The sequence below is a fragment of the Oncorhynchus nerka genome, unplaced genomic scaffold, assembly GCF_034236695.1.
Source record: "Oncorhynchus nerka isolate Pitt River unplaced genomic scaffold, Oner_Uvic_2.0 unplaced_scaffold_2845, whole genome shotgun sequence".
NCBI lineage: Eukaryota > Metazoa > Chordata > Actinopteri > Salmoniformes > Salmonidae > Oncorhynchus > Oncorhynchus nerka.
Window position 1 is genome coordinate 1 of NW_027038454.1, and position 22,176 is coordinate 22,176.

General features: G+C 46.9%; 1 pseudogene; it reads left to right on the plus strand.

Annotated features, from left to right (window-relative positions):
• The first annotated feature begins 3,461 nt into the window (after positions 1-3,461).
• Positions 3,462-10,449, plus strand: LOC135566965 (stomatin-like protein 1; annotated as a pseudogene).
• Positions 10,450-22,176: the final 11,727 nt, after the last annotated feature.

The window sequence follows — 22,176 nt, forward strand, 5'->3', positions numbered from 1 at the left end:
GCTGCAGTGGCTCGTGGGGCTGCAGTGGCTCGTGGGGCTGCAGTGGCTCGTGGGGCTGCAGTGGCTCGTGGGGCTGCAGTGGCTCGTGGGGCTGCAGTGGCTCGTGGGGCTGCAGTGGCTCGTGGGGCTGCAGTGGCTCGTGGGGCTGCAGTGGCTCGTGGGGGCTGCAGTGGCTCGTGGGGCTGCAGTGGCTCGTGGGGCTGCAGTGGCTCGTGGGGGCTGCAGTGGCTCGTGGGGGCTGCAGTGGCTCGTGGGGGCTGCAGTGGCTCGTGGGGGCTGCAGTGGCTCGTGGGGCTGCAGTGGCTCGTGGGTCTGCGGACCATCCATACTACAGGTTTAAATAGCTGGTCGCTAGACTAACTTACCATTTACCCATCTTGTTCAATTAAACTTCAACCCCAAAAAGGTTTCAGCATTTTCATCCATTTCTGTATTTCCTCATTTGAGATCATTTCCACACTGCAAATCAAATCCAATACAATTTTAACACAGGACTGTAAGATATGGGCAAATAAATCTAGGTTTTATTTTTAACCTAATATTGCAAATGCAATTTAGATCAAAACTCTTGGATGAACTGTTGGAATCTTGGAAATATAATGATTTATTCTAGTAGTTATTCTAGTAGTTATTCTAGTAGTTATTCTAGTAGTTATTCTAGTAGTTATTCTAGTAGTTATTCTAGTAGTAATTCTAGTAGTAATTCTAGTAGTTATTCTAGTAGTTATTCTAGTAGTAATTCTAGTAGTAATTCTAGTAGTTATTCTAGTAGTAATTCTAGTAGTTATTCTAGTAGTTATTCTAGTAGTAATTCTAGTAGTTATTCTAGTAGTAATTCTAGTAGTTATTCTAGTAGTTATTCTAGTAGTAATTCTAGTAGTTATTCTAGTAGTAATTCTAGTAGTAATTCTAGTAGTTATTCTAGTAGTTATTCTAGTAGTTATTCTAGTAGTTATTCTAGTAGTAATTCTAGTAGTTATTCTAGTAGTTATTCTAGTAGTAATTCTAGTAGTTATTCTAGTAGTTATTCTAGTAGTAATTCTAGTAGTAATTCTAGTACTTATTCTAGTAGTAATTCTAGTAGTTATTCTAGTAGTTATTCTAGTAGTAATTCTAGTAGTTATTCTAGTAGTAATTCTAGTAGTTATTCTAGTAGTTATTCTAGTAGTAATTCTAGTAGTTATTCTAGTAGTAATTCTAGTAGTTATTCTAGTAGTTATTCTAGTAGTAATTCTAGTAGTTATTCTAGTAGTAATTCTAGTAGTAATTCTAGTAGTTATTCTAGTAGTTATTCTAGTAGTTATTCTAGTAGTTATTCTAGTAGTTATTCTAGTAGTTATTCTAGTAGTTATTCTAGTAGTAATTCTAGTAGTTATTCTAGTAGTTATTCTAGTAGTAATTCTAGTAGTAATTCTAGTACTTATTCTAGTAGTAATTCTAGTAGTTATTCTAGTAGTTATTCTAGTAGTTATTCTAGTAGTTATTCTAGTAGTTATTCTAGTAGTAATTCTAGTAGTTATTCTAGTAGTTATTCTAGTAGTTATTCTAGTAGTTATTCTAGTAGTTATTCTAGTAGTTATTCTAGTAGTTATTCTAGTAGTTATTCTAGTAGTTATTCTAGTAGTAATTCTAGTAGTTATTCTAGTAGTTATTCTAGTAGTAATTCTAGTAGTTATTCTAGTAGTTATTCTAGTAGTTATTCTAGTAGTTATTCTAGTAGTTATTCTAGTAGTTATTCTAGTAGTTATTCTAGTAGTAATTCTAGTAGTTATTCTAGTAGTAATTCTAGTAGTTATTCTAGTAGTAATTCTAGTAGTAATTCTAGTAGTTATTCTAGTAGTTATTCTAGTAGTTATTCTAGTAGTAATTCTAGTAGTAATTCTAGTAGTAATTCTAGTAGTTATTCTAGTAGTTATTCTAGTAGTAATTCTAGTAGTTATTCTAGTAGTAATTCTAGTAGTAATTCTAGTAGTTATTCTAGTAGTTATTCTAGTAGTAATTCTAGTAGTAATTCTAGTAGTTATTCTAGTAGTTATTCTAGTAGTAATTCTAGTAGTTATTCTAGTAGTAATTCTAGTAGTTATTCTAGTAGTTATTCTAGTAGTATCTAGTAGTTATTCTAGTAGTTATTCTTAGTAGTTACTTCTAGTAGCAATTCTAGTAGTAATTCTAGTAGTTATTCTAGTAGTTATTCTAGTAGTGCAATTCTATAGCAATTCTAGTAGTTATTCTAGCAGTTATTCTAGTAGTTATTCTAGCAGTAATTCTAGTAGTTATTCTAGTAGTTATTCTAGTAGTAGTTATTCTAGTAGTAATTCTAGTAGTTATTCTAGTAGTAATTCTAGTAGTTTATTCTGATAGTTATTCTAGTAGTTATTCTAGTAGTAATTCTAGTAGTTATTCTAGTAGTTATTCTAGTAGTAATTCTAGTAGTTATTCTAGTAGTAATTCTAGTAGTAATTCTAGTAGTTATTCTAGTAGTAATTCTAGTAGTTATTCTAGTAGTTATTCTAGTAGTAATTCTAGTAGTAATTCTAGTAGTTATTCTAGTAGTAATTCTAGTAGTAATTCTAGTAGTAATTCTAGTAGTAATTCTAGTAGTTATTCTAGTAGTAATTCTAGTAGTAATTCTAGTAGTTATTCTAGTAGTTATTCTAGTAGTTATTCTAGTAGTTATTCTAGTAGTAATTCTAGTAGTAATTCTAGTAGTTATTCTAGTAGTTATATATTCTATAGTTAGAATATAATAGTGGGCACTTTGAATACAGTGTTTGACATGACAACAAATTAAAATGCCAGGGAGGAGTTATTGTGACAGGGTAGGAACCAAAGTGATGGTCAAAGTTTCCCTGGGGACCCTATAATCTTTGGCTACATTAAATGTTTCTCTTAGCTACTTCACGTTGCAGAGAAATGGTATGAGGTTAGTATCATAGCGTCTCTCTCTGTTGAAAACAGACGGTTGACCTCAACAACCCTCATCAAATATATATATATTTTAAATAATATTGAGATGTATCCACCAGTCCAAAGAAAGGACGGGAGCTAGACAGTCCTCCGTGCCAGTTTTGTGGTTAATGATTCCCATTGTCAGGGTTGAGAGACATGCATCTTGTCAGTATATCCATAATCTTTGATGTAGCAATATCATATTTAACAAAACCAAACATTGAAATACCGTTATAGAAGGTAAAGTGAAAACCCAAAGTGATCTATAGTCTTGTTCCAGCCTAATATGCATCGGGGTCACAGTTATCATCTAATATCTGTTAGGGTCACTGTATCTTGGTAAGTTAGTACTCATAACATCTCTTCTACCGTTGAAGTGGATGGTCCCTCTCATCTTCCCTCACTTCCTCTCTCCTCGCCTCCTTCTGAAAACCCACAGCAGTTCCTCCGTTTTAGGTCCTCTCCTACAAAGTGTTTTTATAGAAGGAGAGAGAGGATGTGAAATCACCACGGTTTCTTAACCTTTTCTTTCCCAGATGGACATCAATGAGATGACTAAGCCCTGGGGTCTGGAGGTAGACAGGGTGGAGCTGACTGTAGGTGCTGTCCTGAAGCCCCCAGAGGACCATTCATCTCTGGGCCTGGCTCGTCATCCTACCCCCTCTATTCCTGGTCTCGAGGGCCTGGCTGGACCCCATACAACAACTGGCTATGCACTTCCTGGAGCAATATGGTTGGCGGTAACCATGGAGCTCCTGGTTAGGACAGGTACAGTCACAATGGAGCTCCCCTGGTTAGGACAGGTACAGTCACAATGGACCTCCCCTGGTTAGGACAGGTACAGTCACAATGGAGCTCCCCTGGTTAGGACAGGTACAGTCACAATGGAGCTCCCCTGGTTAGGACAGGTACAGTCACATAGTAACAATGGACCTCCCCTGGTTAGGACAGGTACAGTCACAATGGACCTCCCTGGTTAGGACAGGTACAGTCACATAGTAACAATGGACCCTCCCCTGGGTTAGGACAGGTACAGTCACAATGAGCTCCTGGTTAGGACAGGTACAGTCACAATCGAGGCTCCCTGGTTAGGACAGGTACAGTCACAATGGACCTCCTGGTTAGGACAGGTACAGTCACAATTGAGCTCCCCTGGTTAGGACAGGTAGGGTCACAATGGACCTCCTGGTTAGGACAGGTACAGTCACAATGGACCTCCTGGTTTAGGACAGGTACAGCTCCAATGGACCTCCCCTGGTTAGGACAGGTACAGTCACAATGGAGCTCCTGGTTAGGACAGGCATACAGTCAATGGACCTCCGGTTAGGACAGGTACAGTCACAATGGAGCTCCCCTGGTTAGGACAGGTACAGTCACAATGGACCTCCCTGGTTAGGACAGGTACAGTCACAATGGACTCCTGGTTAGGACAGGTACAGTCACAATGGACCTCCCCTGGTTAGGACAGGCACAGTCCACAATGGACCTCCCTGGTTAGGACAGGTACAGTCACAATGGAGCTCCCTGGTTAGGGACAGGTACAGTCACAATGGAGGCTCCCTGGTTAGGACAGGTACAGTGCAATGGACCTCCTGGTTAGGACAGGTACAGTCACATAGTAACAATGGACCTCCCCTGGTTAGGACAGGTACAGTCACAATGGACCTCCCCTGGTTAGGACAGGTACAGTCACAATGGACCTCCCCTGGTTAGGACAGGTACAGTCACAATGGACCTCCCCTGGTTAGGACAGGTACAGTCACAATTGAGCTCCCCTGGTTAGGACAGGTACAGTCACAATGGACCTCCCCTGGTTAGGACAGGTACAGTCACAATGGACCTCCCCTGGTTAGGACAGGTACAGTCACAATGGACCTCCCCTGGTTAGGACAGGTACAGTCACAATGGACCTCCCCTGGTTAGGACAGGTACAGTCACAATGGACCTCCCCTGGTTAGGACAGGTACAGTCACATAGTAACAATGGACCTCCCCTGGTTAGGACAGGTACAGTCACAATGGAGCTCCCCTGGTTAGGACAGGTACAGTCACAATGGACCTCCCCTGGTTAGGACAGGTACTGTAACAATATACCTCCCCTGGTTAGGACAGGTACAGTCACATAGTAACAATGGACCTCCCCTGGTTAGGACAGGTGGGGTCACAATGGAGCTCCCCTGGTTAGGACAGGTACAGTCACAATGGACCTCCCCTGGTTAGGACAGGTAGAGTCACATAGTAACAATGGACCTCCTCTGGTTAGGACAGGTACAGTCACATAGTAACAATGGACCTCCCCTGGTTAGGACAGGTACAGTCACAATGGACCTCCCCTGGTTAGGACAGGTACAGTCACAATGGAGCTCCCCTGGTTAGGACAGGTACAGTCACATAGTAATAATGGACCTCCCCTGGTTAGGACAGGTACAGTCACAATGGACCTCCCCTGGTTAGGACAGGTACAGTCACATATTAACAATGGACCTCCCCTGGTTAGGACAGGTACAGTCACAATGGACCTCCCCTGGTTAGGACAGGTACAGTCACATATTAACAATGGACCTCCCCTGGTTAGGACAGGTACAGTCACAATGGACCTCCCCTGGTTAGGACAGGTACAGTCACATAGTAACAATGGACCTCCCCTGGTTAGGACAGGTACAGTCACAATGGACCTCCCCTGGTTAGGACAGGTACAGTCACAATGGAGCTCCCCTGGTTAGGACAGGTACAGTCACATAGTAACAATGGACCTCCCCTGGTTAGGACAGGTACAGTAACAATATACCTCCCCTGGTTAGGACAGGTACAGTCACATAGTAACAATGGACCTTCCCTGGTTAGGACAGGTACAGTCACAGTAACAATGGACCTCCCCTGTTAGGACAGGTACAGTCACAATGGACCTCCTCTGGTTAGGACAGGTACAGTCACATGGTAACAATGGACCTTCCCTGGTTAGGACAGGTACAGTCACATAGTAACAATGGAGCTCCCCTGGTTAGGACAGATACAGTCACATAGTAACAATGGACCTCCCCTGGTTAGGACAGGTATAGTCACATAGTAACAATGGACCTCCCCTGGTTAGGACAGGTACAGTCACAATGGACCTCCCCTGGTTAGGACAGGTACAGTCGCAATGGACCTCCCCTGGTTAGGACAGGTACAGTCACATAGTAACAATGGACCTCCCCTGGTTAGGACAGGTACAGTCACAATGGACCTCCCCTGGTTAGGACAGGTACAGTCACATAGTAACAATGGACCTCCCCTGGTTAGGACAGGTACAGTCACAATGGAGCTCCCCTGGTTAGGACAGGTACAGTCACAATGGAGCTCCCCTGGTTAGGACAGGTACAGTCACAATGGACCTCCCCTGGTTAGGACAGGTACAGTCACAATTGAGCTCCCCTGGTTAGGACAGGTACAGTCACAATGGACCTCCCCTGGTTAGGACAGGTACAGTCACAATGGACCTCCCCTGGTTAGGACAGGTACAGTCACAATGGATCTCCCCTGGTTAGGACAGGTACAGTCACAATGGACCTCCCCTGGTTAGGACAGGTACAGTCACAATGGACCTCCCCTGGTTAGGACAGGTACAGTCACAATGGACCTCCCCTGGTTAGGACAGGTACAGTCACAATGGAGCTCCCCTGGTTAGGACAGGTACAGTCACATAGTAACAATGGACCTCCCCTGGTTAGGACAGGTACAGTCACAATGGAGCTCCCCTGGTTAGGACAGGTACAGTCACAATGGACCTCCCCTGGTTAGGACAGGTACTGTAACAATATACCTCCCCTGGTTAGGACAGGTACAGTCACATAGTAACAATGGACCTCCCCTGGTTAGGACAGGTACAGTCACAATGGAGCTCCCCTGGTTAGGACAGGTACAGTCACAATGGACCTCCCCTGGTTAGGACAGGTAGAGTCACATAGTAACAATGGACCTCCTCTGGTTAGGACAGCTACAGTCACATAGTAACAATGGACCTCCCCTGGTTAGGACAGGTACAGTCACAATGGACCTCCCCTGGTTAGGACAGGTACAGTCACAATGGAGCTCCCCTGGTTAGGACAGGTACAGTCACATAGTAATAATGGACCTCCCCTGGTTAGGACAGGTACAGTCACAATGGACCTCCCCTGGTTAGGACAGGTACAGTCACATATTAACAATGGACCTCCCCTGGTTAGGACAGGTACAGTCACAATGGACCTCCCCTGGTTAGGACAGGTACAGTCACATATTAATAATGGACCTCCCCTGGTTAGGACAGGTACAGTCACAATGGACCTCCCCTGGTTAGGACAGGTACAGTCACATAGTAACAATGGACCTCCCCTGGTTAGGACAGGTACAGTCACAATGGACCTCCCCTGGTTAGGACAGGTACAGTCACAATGGAGCTCCCCTGGTTAGGACAGGTACAGTCACATAGTAACAATGGACCTCCCCTGGTTAGGACAGGTACAGTAACAATATACCTCCCCTGGTTAGGACAGGTACAGTCACATAGTAACAATGGACCTTCCCTGGTTAGGACAGGTACAGTCACAGTAACAATGGACCTCCCCTGTTAGGACAGGTACAGTCACAATGGACCTCCTCTGGTTAGGACAGGTACAGTCACATGGTAACAATGGACCTTCCCTGGTTAGGACAGGTACAGTCACATAGTAACAATGGAGCTCCCCTGGTTAGGACAGATACAGTCACATAGTAACAATGGACCTCCCCTGGTTAGGACAGGTATAGTCACATAGTAACAATGGACCTCCCCTGGTTAGGACAGGTACAGTCACAATGGACCTCCCCTGGTTAGGACAGGTACAGTCACATAGTAACAATGGACCTCCCCTGGTTAGGACAGTACAGTAACAATATACCTCCCCTGGTTAGGACAGGTACAGTCGCAATGGACCTCCCCTGGTTAGGACAGGTACAGTCGCAATGGACCTCCCCTGGTTAGGACAGGTACAGTCTCAATGGACCTCCCCTGGTTAGGACAACCTGCAAAATCGGCAGTGTATCAAATACTTGTTCTCCCCACTGTAGTGATAATGATACAGACAGACAGACAGACAGACAGACAGACAGACAGACAGACAGACAGTACCAGGCAAAAGTTTGGGCACACCTACTCATTCAAGTTTGACATTTTCTTTTTACTATACAGCATCAGCTTCTCTGTATCTCTGTGTCCTCAGAGGACAGCATCAGCTTCTCTGTATCTCTGTGTCCTCAGAGGACAGCATCAGCTTCTCAGACGAGGTGAGCAGTGCTCCCCTGGCTATAAGTGGTAGGGCCAGGGATGAAGCTGTAACCAGGCCCATGTCAGTGCTGGAACTGTGCGAGGGCCTTCTCCTCTCAGAGTCTCTCTGGTCAGTCAGGTGGGAGCCTGCTTCCTGTTCCTCCTCAATCGCCTGACGGACAACAGACAACTATTCACGTAGACCTGAGCCAAGGTGAACGACGACAAACTGTCATTCTATAAGAGTCTTATAGACGGGTTTCCTGGACAAAAGCATTCTCTGAGGATGGTTTTGTTCTAGGTCTGGGAAACTGGCGTGACATTGTTTGCAAACATGGTCTCTGGACCTCCTTTGTCATGTAAAGCAAATGACTAGTTTGGGCGGCAGGGTAGCCTAGTGGTTAGAGCGTTGGACTAGTAACCGGAAGGTTGCAAGTTCAAACCCCCGAGCTGACAAGGTACAAATCTGTAGTTCTGCCCCTGAACAGGCAGTTAACCCGCTGTTCCTAGGCCGCCATTGAAAATAAGAATTTGTTCCTAACTGACTTGCCTGGTTAAATAAAGGTAAATAAAAACAACAACAAATAACAGTCTCTATCCCTCCGGCCTGTGTTTGATAAGATAAACCTTTTTTTTAGGGCCAGTTTCCCCCAGACACATTCAGCCCTCACGAAAGATAACTTTCAATAGGATTGAACATCCGTTCTAGTTTAGGGCTTAGTCTGTATTTAGTAAGTCGTTGTCATCTCTGTCAGATAACAGACTAACGGTGAGTTCCCCTCCCCTGTGTGTAGGTAGTGGCTCAGCAGGACCAGGGTCCCCTCCAGAGGGCCAGGTACCAGACGTCACCCTCAGTATGACGGACCAGGACCTGCTGGCTATGTTCGAGGGAACCCTACGACCCTTCGCAGCCTACGCCACTGGGCGACTCAAGGTCCAGGGAGACCTGAAGACTGCCATGAAGCTGGAGGAAGTCATCAAGCTACTCCGGCCTTAAGCACTGGCTTCAGACCTGTCCTTTATATAAATACCAGGTCCTAGAAATACATGGTTCTGACCTTAACCACTGGCTTCAGACCTGTCCTTATACAAGTACCAGGTCCTAGAAATACATGGTTCAGACCTTAACCACTGGCTTCAGACCTGCCTTTATATAAATACCAGGTCCTAGAAATACATGGTTCTGACCTTAACCACTGGCTTCAGACCTGCCTTTATATAAATACCAAGTCCTAGAAATACATGGTCACTAATAACAGTTCATATAGACCCATCTCTTTAATGATGACAAGCATGCCAATCTCTCATGGCTCAAAGTGGAAGAGAGATTTGACTTCCTCATTACGTGTTTTTGTGTGTTGACAAGCTGAAGGTACCGAGCTGTCTGTTTAAAGTACTGGCCACACAGCTCGGATAAAAATGCATACCCCACAAGACATGCCACCAGAGGTCTCTTCACAGTCCCCAAGTCCAGAACAGACTACGGGAGGTGCACAGTACTACATAGAGCCATGACTACATGGAACACTATTCCACAGTACTACATAGAGCCATGACTACATGGAACTCTATTCCACAGTACTACATAGAGCCATGACTACATGGAACTCTATTCCACAGTACTACATAGAGCCATGACTACATGGAACTCTATTCCACAGTACTACATAGAGCCATGACTACATGGAACTCTATTCCACAGTACTACATAGAGCCATGACTACATGGAACTCTATTCCACAGTACTACATAGAGCCATGACTACATGGAACTCTATTCCACAGTACCTCATAGAGCCATGACTACATGGAACTCTATTCCACAGTACTACATAGAGCCATGACTACATGGAACTCTATTCCACAGTCCTACATAGAGCCATGACTACATGGAACTCTATTCCACAGTACTACATAGAGCCATGACTACATGGAACTCTATTCCACATCAGGTAACTGATGCAGCAGTAGAATCAGATTTAAAAAGCAGATAAAAACACACCTTATGGAACAGCGGGGACTGTGAAGAGACACACACAGGCATAGACACATGCACACACACACACACACGATAACACACACACACATAGGCACAGACCCATGCATACACACACATAATAACACACACACTATACATACACATGGATTTAGCACTGTAGATATGTGGTAGTGGTGGCCTGAGGGTACACACTTAATGTGTTGTGTATTCTGTAATAAATATATTGCAATGTTTTTAAAATTGTGTAACTGCCTTAATTTTGCTGGACCCCAGGAAGAGTAGCTGTTGCCTTGGCAGGAACTAATGGGGATCCATAATAAACCCCAGGAAGAGTAGCTGCTGCCTCGGCAGGAACTAATGGGGATCCATAATAAACCCCAGGAAGAGTAGCTGCTGCCTTGACAGGAACTAATGGGGATCCATAATAAACCCCAGGAAGAGTATCTGCTGCCTTGGCAGGAACTAATGGGGATCCATAATAAACCCCAGGAAGAGTAGCTGCTGCCTTGGCAGGAACTAATGGGGATCCATAATAAACCCCAGGAAGAGTAGCTGCTGCCTTGGCAGGAACTAATGGGGATCCATAATAAACCCCCAGGAAGAGTAGCTGCTGCCTTGACAGGAAACTAATGGGATCCACAAACCCCAGGAAGAGTAGCTGCTGCCTTGACAGGAACTAATGGGGATCCATAATAAACCCCAGGAAGAGTAGCTGCTGCCTTGGCAGGAACTAATGGGGATCCATAATAAACCCCAGGAAGAGTAGCTGCTGCCTCGGCAGGAACTAATGGAGATCCAAAATAAATACAAATGAACACATTCAGTTCACATAGATGGGTTGGCATTCTCCTCCATCTACTCATCAACATCCAGATGGGTTGGCATTCTCCTCCATCTACTCATCAACATCCAGATGGGTTGGCATTCTCCTCCATCTACTCATCAACATCCAGATGGGTTGGCATTCTCCTCCATCTACTCATCAACATCCAGATGGGTTGGCATTCTCCTCCATCTACTCATCAACATCCAGATGGGTTGGCATTCTCCTCCACCTACTCATCAACATCCAGATGGGTTGGCATTCTCCTCCACCTACTCTTCCTCATCCAGATGGGTTGGCATTCTCCTCCACCTACTCATCAACATCCAGATGGGTTGGCATTCTCCTCCACCTACTCATCAACATCCAGATGGGTTGGCATTCTCCTCCATCTACTCATCAACATCCAGATGGGTTGGCATTCTCCTCCACCTACTCTTCCTCATCCAGATGGGTTGGCATTCTCCTCTACCTACTCAACATCCAGATGGGTTGGCATTATCCTCCACCGACTCCTCAACATCCAGATGGGTTGGCATTATCCTCCACCGACTCCTCAACATCCAGATGGGTTGGCATTCTCCTCCACCTACTCATCAACATCCAGATGGGTTGGCATTCTCCTCTACCTTCTCATCATCCAGATGGGTTGGCATTCTCCTCCACCTACTTGTCAACATCCAGATGGGTTGGCATTCTCCTCCACCTTCTCATCAACATCCAGATGGGTTGGCATTCTCCTCCACCTACTTGTCAACATCCAGATGGGTTGGCATTCTCCTCCACCTACTCATCAACATCCAGATGGGTTTGCATTCTCCTCCACCTCCTCGTCAACATCCAGATGGGTTGGCATTCTCCTCTACCTTCTCATCATCTGGATGGTTGGCATTCTCCTCCACCTACTCAACATCCAGATGGGTTGGCATTCTCCACCTTCTCATCAACATCCAGATGGGTTGGCATTCTCCTCTACCTTCTCATCATCCAGATGGGTTGGCATTCTCCTCCAACTACTCATCAACATCAAGATGGGTTGGCATTCTACTCCAACTACTCATCAACATCAAGATGGGTTGGCATTCTACTCCAACTACTCATCAACATCAAGATGGGTTGGCATTCTCCTCCACCTACTCCTCCTCATCCAGATGGGTTGGCATTCTCCTCCACCTACTCGTCAACATCCAGATGGGTTGGCATTTTCCTCCACCTACTCAAAATCCAGATGGGTTGGCATTCTCCTCCACCTACTCATCAACATCCAGATGGGTTGGCATTCTCATCCACCTTCTCATCAACATCAAGATGGGTTGGCATTCTCCTCCACCTTCTCATCAACATCAAGATGGGTTGGCATTCTCCTCCACCTTCTCATCAACATCCAGATGGGTTGGCATTCTCCTCCAACTTCTCATCAACATCCAGATGGGTTGGCATTCTCCTCCACCTTCTCATCAACATCAAGATGGGTTGGCATTCTCCTCCACCTACTCCTCAACATCCAGATGGGTTGGCATTCTCCTCCACCTATTCCTCAACATCCAGATGGGTTGGCATTCTCCTCCACCGACTCCTCAACATCCAGATGGGATGGCATTATCCTCCACCTACTCATCATCCAGATGGGTTGGCATTCTCCTCCACCTTCTCATCAACATCCAGATGGATTGGCATTCTCCACCTTCTCATCAACATCCAGATGGGTTGGCATTCTCCTCTACCTTCTCATCATCCAGATGGGTTGGCATTCTCCTCCAACTACTCATCAACATCCAGATGGTTCGGCATTCTCCTCCACCTTCTCATCAACATCCAGATCGGTTGGCATTCTACTCCACCTTCTCATCAACATCCAGATGGGTTGGCATTCTCCTCCACCTTCTCATCAACATCAAGATGGGTTGGCATTCTCCTCCACCTACTCCTCAACATCCAGATGGGTTGGCATTCTCCTCTACCTACTCCTCAACATCCAGATGGGTTGGCATTCTCCTCCACCTATTCCTCAACATCCAGATGGGTTGGCATTCTCCTCCACCGACTCCTCAACATCCAGATGGGCTGGCATTCTCCTCCACCTTCTCATCAACATCCAGATGGGTTGGCATTCTCCTCTACCTTCTCATCATCCAGATGGGTTGGCATTCTCCTCCAACTACTCATCAACATCCAGATGGGTTGGCATTCTACTCCACCTACTCTTCAACATCCAGATGGATGGGTTGGCATTCTCCTCCACCTACTCGTCAACATCCAGATGGGTTGGCATTCTCCTCCACCTACTCAACATCCAGATGGGTTGGCATTCTCCTCCACCTACTCGTCAACATCCAGATGGGTTGGCATTCTCCTCCACCTACTCAACATCCAGATGGGTTGGCATTCTCCTCTACCTTCTCATCAACATCAAGATGGGTTGGCATTCTACTCCACCTACTCCTCCTCATCCAGATGGGTTGGCATTCTCCTCCACCTACTCGTCAACATCCAGATGGGTTGGCATTCTCCTCCACCTACTCAACATCCAGATGGGTTGGCATTCTCCTCCACCTACTCATCAACATCCAGATGGGTTGGCATTCTCCTCCACCACCATCAACATCCAGATGGTTGGGCATTCTCCTCCACTCATCTCTAACATCCAGATTTTAGCCACATTTCTCCTATCTACTTCCTCAACATCCAGATGGGTTGGTATTCTCTCCACCTATTCTCAACATCCAGATGGGTTGGTATTCTCTCTCACCCCACTCTCAACATCCAGATGGGCTGGCATTCTCCTCCACCTTCTCACCAACATCCAGATGGGCTGGCATTCTCCTCTACCTTCATCATCCAGATGGGCTGGCATTCTCCTCCAACTACTCATCAACATCCAGATGGGTTGGCATTCTACTCACCTACTCTTCAACATCCAGATGGGTTGGCATTCTCCTCTCATCCCAGATGGGTTGGCATTCTCCTCCACCTACTCGTCAACATCCAGATGGGTTGGCATTCTCCTCCACCTACTCAACATCCAGATGGGTTGGCATTCTCCTCCACCTACTACCAACATCCAGATGGGTTGGCATTTCTCCTCCACCTACTTCAACATCCAGATGGGTTGGTATTCTCCCCTCTACCTTTCTCACTAACATCAAGATGGGTTGGCATTCTACTCCACCTACTCTCTCATTCAGATGGGTTGGTATTCATTCACCTACTGGTCAACATCCAGATGGGTTGGTATTCCACCTACTCAACATCCAGATGGGTTGGCATTCTCCTCCACCTACTAATCAACATCCAGATGGGTTGTCATTCTCCTCCACCTACTCATCAACATCCAGATGGGTTGGCATTCTCCTCCATCTACTCATCAACATCCAGATGGGGTTGGCATTCTCCTCCATCTACTCATCAACATCCAGATGGGTTGGCATTCTCCTCCACCTTCTCATCAACATCCAGATGGGTTGGCATTCTCCTCCACCTTCTCATCAACATCCAGATGGGTTGGCATTCTCTCCACCTTCTCATCAACATCAAGATGGGTTGGTATTCTCCTCCACCTACTCCTCAACATCCAGATGGGTTGGCATTCTCCTACCTACTCCTCAACATCCAGATGGGTTGGCATTCTCCTCCACCTACTCCTCAACATCCAGATGGGTTGGCATTCTCCTCCACCTATTCCTCAACATCCAGATGGGTTGGCATTCTCCACCGACCCTCAACATCCAGATGGGTTGGCATTATCCTCCACCTACTCATCATCCAGATGGGGCTGGCATTCTCCTCCACCTTCTCATCAACATCCAGATGGGTTGGCATTCTCCTCTACCTTCTCATCATCTGGATGGTTGGCATTCTCCACCTACTCAACATCCAGATGGGTTGGCATTCTCCACCTTCTCATAAACATCCAGATGGGTTGGCATTCTCCTCTACCTTCTCATCATCCAGATGGGTTGGCATTCTCCTCCAACTACTCATCAACATCCAGATGGGTTGGCATTCTCCTACCTTCTCATCAACATCAAGATGGGTTGGCATTCTCTCCATCTACTCATCAACATCCAGATGGGTTGGCATTCTCCTCCACCTACTCCTCCTCATCCAGATGGGTTGGCATTCTCCTCCACCTACTCGCCAACATCCAGATGGGTTGGCATTCTCCTCCACCTACTCAACATCCAGATGGGTTGGGCATTCTCCACCTACTCATCAACATCCAGATGGGTTGGCATTCTCCTCCAACTACTCCTCAACATCCAGATGGGTTGGTATTCTCCTCCACCTACTCCTCCTCATCCAGATGGGTTGGCATTCTCCTCCACCTACTCGTCAACATCCAGATGGGTTGGCATTCTCCTCTACCTACTCAACATCCAGATGGGATGGCATTCTCCTCCACCTACTCATCAACATCCAGATGGGTTGGCATTCTCCTCCACCTACTCATCATTATCCAGATGGGTTGGCATTCTCCTCCACCTTCTCATCAACATCCAGATGGGTTGGCATTCTCCTCCATCTACTCATCAACATCCAGATGGGTTGGCATTCTCCTCCACCTACTCATCAACATCCAGATGGGTTGGCATTCTCCTCCACCTACTCATCAACATCCAGATGGGTTGGCATTCTCCTCCACCTTCTTTATTTTTTTTATTTTTTATTTCACCTTTATTTAACCAGGTAGGCTAGTTGAGAACAAGTTCTCATTTGCAACTGCGACCTGGCCAAGATAAAGCAAAGCAGTGTGAACAGACAACACAGAGTTACACATGGAGTAAACAATTAACAAGTCAATAACACAGTAGAAAAAAAAATGGGCAGTCTATATACAATGTGTGCAAAAGGCATGAGGAGGTAGGCGAATAATACAATTTTGCAGATTAACACTGGGGTGATAAATGATCAGATGGTCATGTACAGGTAGAGATATTGGTGTGCAAAAGAGCAGAAAAGTAAATAAATAAATAAAAAAAACAGTATAAAAACAGTATGGGAATGAGGTAGATGAAAATGGGTGGGCTATTTACCAATAGACTATGTACAGCTGCAGCGATCGGTTAGCTGCTCGGATAGCTGATGTTTGAAGTTGGTGAGGGAGATAAAAGTCTCCAACTTCAGCGATTTTTGCAGTTCGTTCCAGTCACAGGCAGCAGAGTACTGGAACGAAAGGCGGCCAAATGAGGTGTTGGCTTTAGGGATGATCAGTGAGATACACCTGCTGGAGCGTGTGCTACGGATGGGTGTTGCCATCGTGACCAGTGAACTGAGATAAGGCGGAGCTTTACCTAGCATGGACTTGTAGATGACCTGAGCCAGTGGGTCTGGCGACGAATATGTAGCGAGGGCCAGCCGACTAGAGCATACAAGTCGCAGTGGTGGGTGGTATAAGGTGCTTTGGTGACAAAACGGATGGCACTATGATAGACTGCATCCAGTTTGCTGAGTAGAGTGTTGGAAGCCATTTTGTAGATGACATCGCCAAATCGAGGATCGGTAGGATAGTCAGTTTTACTAGGGTAAGCTTGGCGGCGTGAGTGAAGGAGGCTTTGTTATGAATAGAAAGCCGACTCTTGATTTGATTTTCGATTGGAGATGTTTGATGAGTCTGGAAGGAGAGTTTGCAGTCTAGCCAGACACCTAGGTACTTATAGATGTCCACATATTCAAGGTCGGAACCATCCAGGGTGGTGATGCTAGTCGGGCATGCGGGTGCAGGCAGCGATCGGTTGAAAAGCATGCATTTGGTTTTACTCGCGTTTAAGAGCAGTTGGAGGCCACGGAAGGAGTGCTGTATGGCATTGAAGCTCGTTTGAGGTTAGATAGCACAGTGTCCAATGACGGGCCGAAAGTATATAGAATGGTGTCGTCTGCGAGAGGTGGATCAGGGAATCGCCCGCAGCAAGAGCAACATCATTGATATATACAGAGAAAAGAGTCGGCCCGAGAATTGAACCCTGTGGCACCCCATAGAGACTGCCAGAGGACCGACAGCATGCCCTCCGATTTGACACACTGAACTCTGTCTGCAAAGTAATTGGTGAACCAGGCAAGGCAGTCATCCGAGAAACCGAGGCTATTGAGTCTGCCGATAAGAATATGGTGATTGACAGAGTCGAAAGCCTTGGCGAGGTCGATGAAGACGGCTGCACAGTACTGTCTTTTATCGATGGCGGTTATGATATCGTTTAGTACCTTGAGCGTGGCTGAGGTGCACCCGTGACCGGCTCGAAACCAGATTGCACAGCGGAGAAGGTACGGTGGGATTCGAGATGGTCAGTGACCTGTTTGTTGACTTGGCTTTCAAGACCTTAGATAGGCAGGGCAGGATGGATATAGGTCTATAGCAGTTTGGGTCCAGGTGTCTCCCCTTTGAAGAGGGGGATGACTGCGGCAGCTTTCCAATCCTTGGGGATCTCAGACGATATGAAAGAGAGGTTGAACAGGCTGGTAATAGGGGTTGCGACAATGGCGGCAGATAGTTTCAGAAATAGAGGGTCCAGATTGTCAAGCCCAGCTGATTTGTACGGGTCTAGGTTTTGCAGCTCTTTCAGAACATCTGCTATCTGGATTTGGGTAAAGGAGAACCTGGAGAGGCTTGGGCAGGAGCTGCGGGGGGGCGGAGCTGTTGGCCGAGGTTGGAGTAGCCAGGCGGAAGGCATGGCCAGCCGTTGAGAAGTGCTTATTGAAGCTTTCGATAATCGTGGATTTATCGGTGGAGACCGTGTTACCTAGCCTCAGTGCAGTGGGCAGCTGGGAGGAGGTGCTCTTGTTCTCCATGGACTTCACAGTGTCCCAGAACTTTTGGAGTTGGAGCTACAGGATGCAAACTTCTGCCTGAAGAAGCTGGCCTTAGCTTTCCTGACTGACTGCGTGTATTGGTTCCTGACTTCCTGAACAGTTGCATATCACGGGGCTATTCGATGCTATTGCAGTCCGCCACAGGATGTTTTTGTGCTGGTCGAGGGCAGTCAGGTCTGGAGGAACCAAGGGCTGTATCTGTTCTTGGTTCTGCATTTTTGAACGGAGCATGCTTATCTAAAATGGTGAGGAAGTTACTTTAAAGAATGACCAGGCATCCTCAACTGACGGGATGAGGTCAATGTCCTTCCAGGATACCCGGCCAGGTCGATTAGAAAGGCCGCCACAGAAGTGTTTTAGGGAGCGTTTGACAGTGATGAGGGGTGGTCGCTGACTGCGGCTCCGTGGCGGATACAGGCAATGAGGCAGTGATCGCTGAGATCCTGGTTGAAGACAGCGAGGTGTATTTGGAGGGCCAGTTGGTCAGGGATGACGCCTATGAGGGTGCCCTTGTTTACAGAGTTAGGTTGTACCTGGTGGGTTCTTGATGATTTGAGTGAGATTGAGGGCATCTAGCTTACATTGTAGGACTGCCGGGTGTTAAGCATATCCCAGTTTAGGTCACCTAACAGAACAAACTCTGAAGCTAGATGGGGGGCGATCAATTCACAAATGGTGTCCAGGGCACAGCTGGGAGCTGAGGGTGGCCGGTAGCAGGCGGCAACAGTGAGAGACTTATTTCTGGAGAGGGTAATTTTCAAAATTAGTAGTTCGAACTGTTTGGGTATGGACCTGGAAAGTATGACATTACTTTGCAGGCTATCTCTGCAGTAGACTGCAACTCCGCCCCCTTTGGTGGTTCTATCTTGACGGAAGATGTTATAGTTGGGTATGGAAATCTCTGAATTTTTGGTGGCCTTCCTGAGCCATCAACATCCAGATGGGTTGGCATTCTACTCCACCTACTCCTCAACATCCAGATGGGTTGGCATTCTCCTCCACCTACTCCTCCTCATCCAGATGGGTTGGCATTCTCCTCCACCTACTCGTCAACATCCAGATGGGTTGGCATTCTCCTCCACCTACTCCTCCTCATCCAGATGGGTTGGCATTCTCCTCCACCTACTCAACATCCAGATGGGTTGGCATTCTCCTCCACCTACTCATCAACATCCAGATGGGTTGGCATTCTCCTCCACCTACTCATCAACATCCAGATGGGTTGGCATTCTCCTCCATCTACTCATCAACATCCAGATGGGTTGGCATTCTCCTCCACCTTCTCATCAACATCCAGATGGGGTTGGCATTCTACTCACCTACTCTCAACATCCAGATGGGTTGGCATTCTCCTCCACCTACTCCTCCTCATCCAGATGGGTTGGCATTCTCCTCCACCTACTCAACATCCAGATGGGTTGGCATTCTCCACCTACTCAACATCCAGATGGGTTGGCATTTCCTCCACCTACTCATCAACATCCAGATGGGTTGGCATTCTCTCCACCTACTCATCAACATCCAGATGGGTTGGCATTCTCTCCATCTACTCATCAACATCCAGATGGGTTGGTATTCTCCTCCACCTTCTCATCAACATCCAGATGGGCTGGCATTCTCCTCCACCTTCTCATCAAACATCCAGATGGGTTGGCATTCTCCTCCACCTTCATCAACATCAAGATGGGTTGGCATTCTCTCCACCTTCTCATCAACATCCAGATGGGTTGGCATTCTCCTCTACCTACTCAACATCCAGATGGGTTGGCATTCTCCTCCACCTACTCATCAACATCCAGATGGGTTGGCATTCTCCTCCAACTACTCCTCAACATCCAGATGGGTTGGCATTCTCCTCCACCTACTCCTCCTCATCCAGATGGGTTGGCATTCTCTCCACCTACTCAACATCCAGATGGGGTTGGCATTCTCCTCCACCTACTCAACATCCAGATGGGTTGGCATTCTCCTCCACCTACTCATCAACATCCAGATGGGTTGGCATTCTCCTCCACCTACTCATCAACATCCAGATGGTTGGTATTCTCTCCATCTACTCATCAACATCCAGATGGGTTGGCATTCTCTCCACCTTCTCATCAACATCCAGATGGGTTGGCATTCTACTCCACCTACTCCTCAACATCCAGATGGGTTGGCATTCTCCTCCACCTACTCCTCCTCATCCAGATGGGTTGGCATTCTCCACCTACTGGTCAACATCCAGATGGGTTGGCATTCTCCTCCACCTACTCCCTCCTCATCCAGATGGGTTGGCATTCTCCTCCACCTACTCAACATCCAGATGGGTTGGCATTCTCCACCTACTCATCAACATCCAGATGGGTTGGCATTCTCCTCCACCTACTATGAACATCCAGATGGGTTGGCATTCTCTCCATCTACTCATCAACATCCAGATGGGTTGGCATTCTCTCCATCTACTCATCAACATCCAGATGGGTTGGCATTCTACTCCACCTACTCAACATCCAGATGGGTTGGCATTCTCCTCCACCTACTCCTCCTCATCCAGATGGGTTGGCATTCTCTCCACCTACTCAACATCCAGATGGGTTGGCATTCTCCACCGACTCAACATCCAGATGGGTTGGCATTCTCCTCCACCTACTCATCAACATCCAGATGGGTTGGCATTCTCCTCCACCTACTCATCAACATCCAGATGGGTTGGCATTCTCCTCCATCTACTATCAACATCCAGATGGGTTGGCATTCTCCTCCACCTTCTCATCAACATCCAGATGGGTTGGCATTCTCCTCCACCTTCTCATCAACATCCAGATGGGTTGGCATTCTCCTCCACCTTCTCATCAACATCAAGATGGGTTGGCATTCTCCTCCACCTTCTCATCAACATCCAGATGGGTTGGCATTCTCCTCTACCTACTCAACATCCAGATGGGTTGGCATTCTCCTCCACCTACTCATCAACATCCAGATGGGTTGGCATTCTCCTCCAACTACTCCTCAACATCCAGATGGGTTGGCATTCTCCTCCACCTACTCCTCCTCATCCAGATGGGTTGGCATTCTCTCCACCTACTCAATAACATCCAGATGGGTTGGCATTCTCCTCCACCTACTCAACATCCAGATGGGCTGGCATTCTCTCCACCTACTCATCAACATCCAGATGGGTTGGCATTCTCCTCCACCTACTCATCAACATCCAGATGGGTTGGCATTCTCCTCCATCTACTCATCAACATCCAGATGGGTTGGCATTCTCCTCCACCTTCTCATCAACATCCAGATGGGTTGGCATTCTACTCCACCTACTCCTCAACATCCAGATGGGTTGGCATTCTCCTCCACCTACTCCTCCTCATCCAGATGGGTTGGCATTCTCCTCCACCTACTCGTCAACATCCAGATGGGTTGGCATTCTCCTCCACCTACTCAACATCCAGATGGGTTGGCATTCTCCTCCACCTACTCATCAACATCCAGATGGGTTGGCATTCTCCTCCACCTACTCATCAACATCCAGATGGGTTGGCATTCTCCTCCATCTACTCATCAACATCCAGATGGGTTGGCATTCTCCTCCACCTTCTCATCAACATCCAGATGGGTTGGCATTCTACTCCACCTACTCCTCAACATCCAGATGGGTTGGCATTCTCCTCCACCTACTCCTCATCCAGATGGGTTCGCATTCTCACCTACCAAACATCCAGATGGGTTGGCATTCTCCTCCACCTACTCAACATCCAGATGGGTTGGCATTCTCCTCCACCTACTCATCAACATCCAGATGGGTTGGCATTCTCCTCCACCTTCTCATCAACATCCAGATGGGTTGGCATTCTCCTCCACCTTCTCATCAACATCCAGATGGGTTGGCATTCTCCTCCACCTTCTCATCAACATCAAGATGAGTTGGCATTCTCCTCCACCTACTCCTCAACATCCAGATGGGTTGGCATTCTCCTCCACCTACTCATCAACATCCAGATGGGATGGCATTCTCACCGATGATGAGTTGGCATTCTCCTCCACCTACTCAACATCCAGATGGGATGGCATTCTCCTCCACCTACTCATCAACATCCAGATGGGTTGGCATTCTCCTCTACCTCCAACATCCAGATGGGTTGGCATTCTCCTCCACCTACTCATCAACATCCAGATGGGTTGGCATTCTCCTCCAACTACTCCTCAACATCCAGATGGGTTGGCATTCTCCTCCACCTACTCGTCAACATCCAGATGGGTTGGCATTCTCCTCCACCTACTCAACATCCAGATGGGTTGGCATTCTCCTCCATCTACTCATCAACATCCAGATGGGTTGGCATTCTCCTCCATCTACT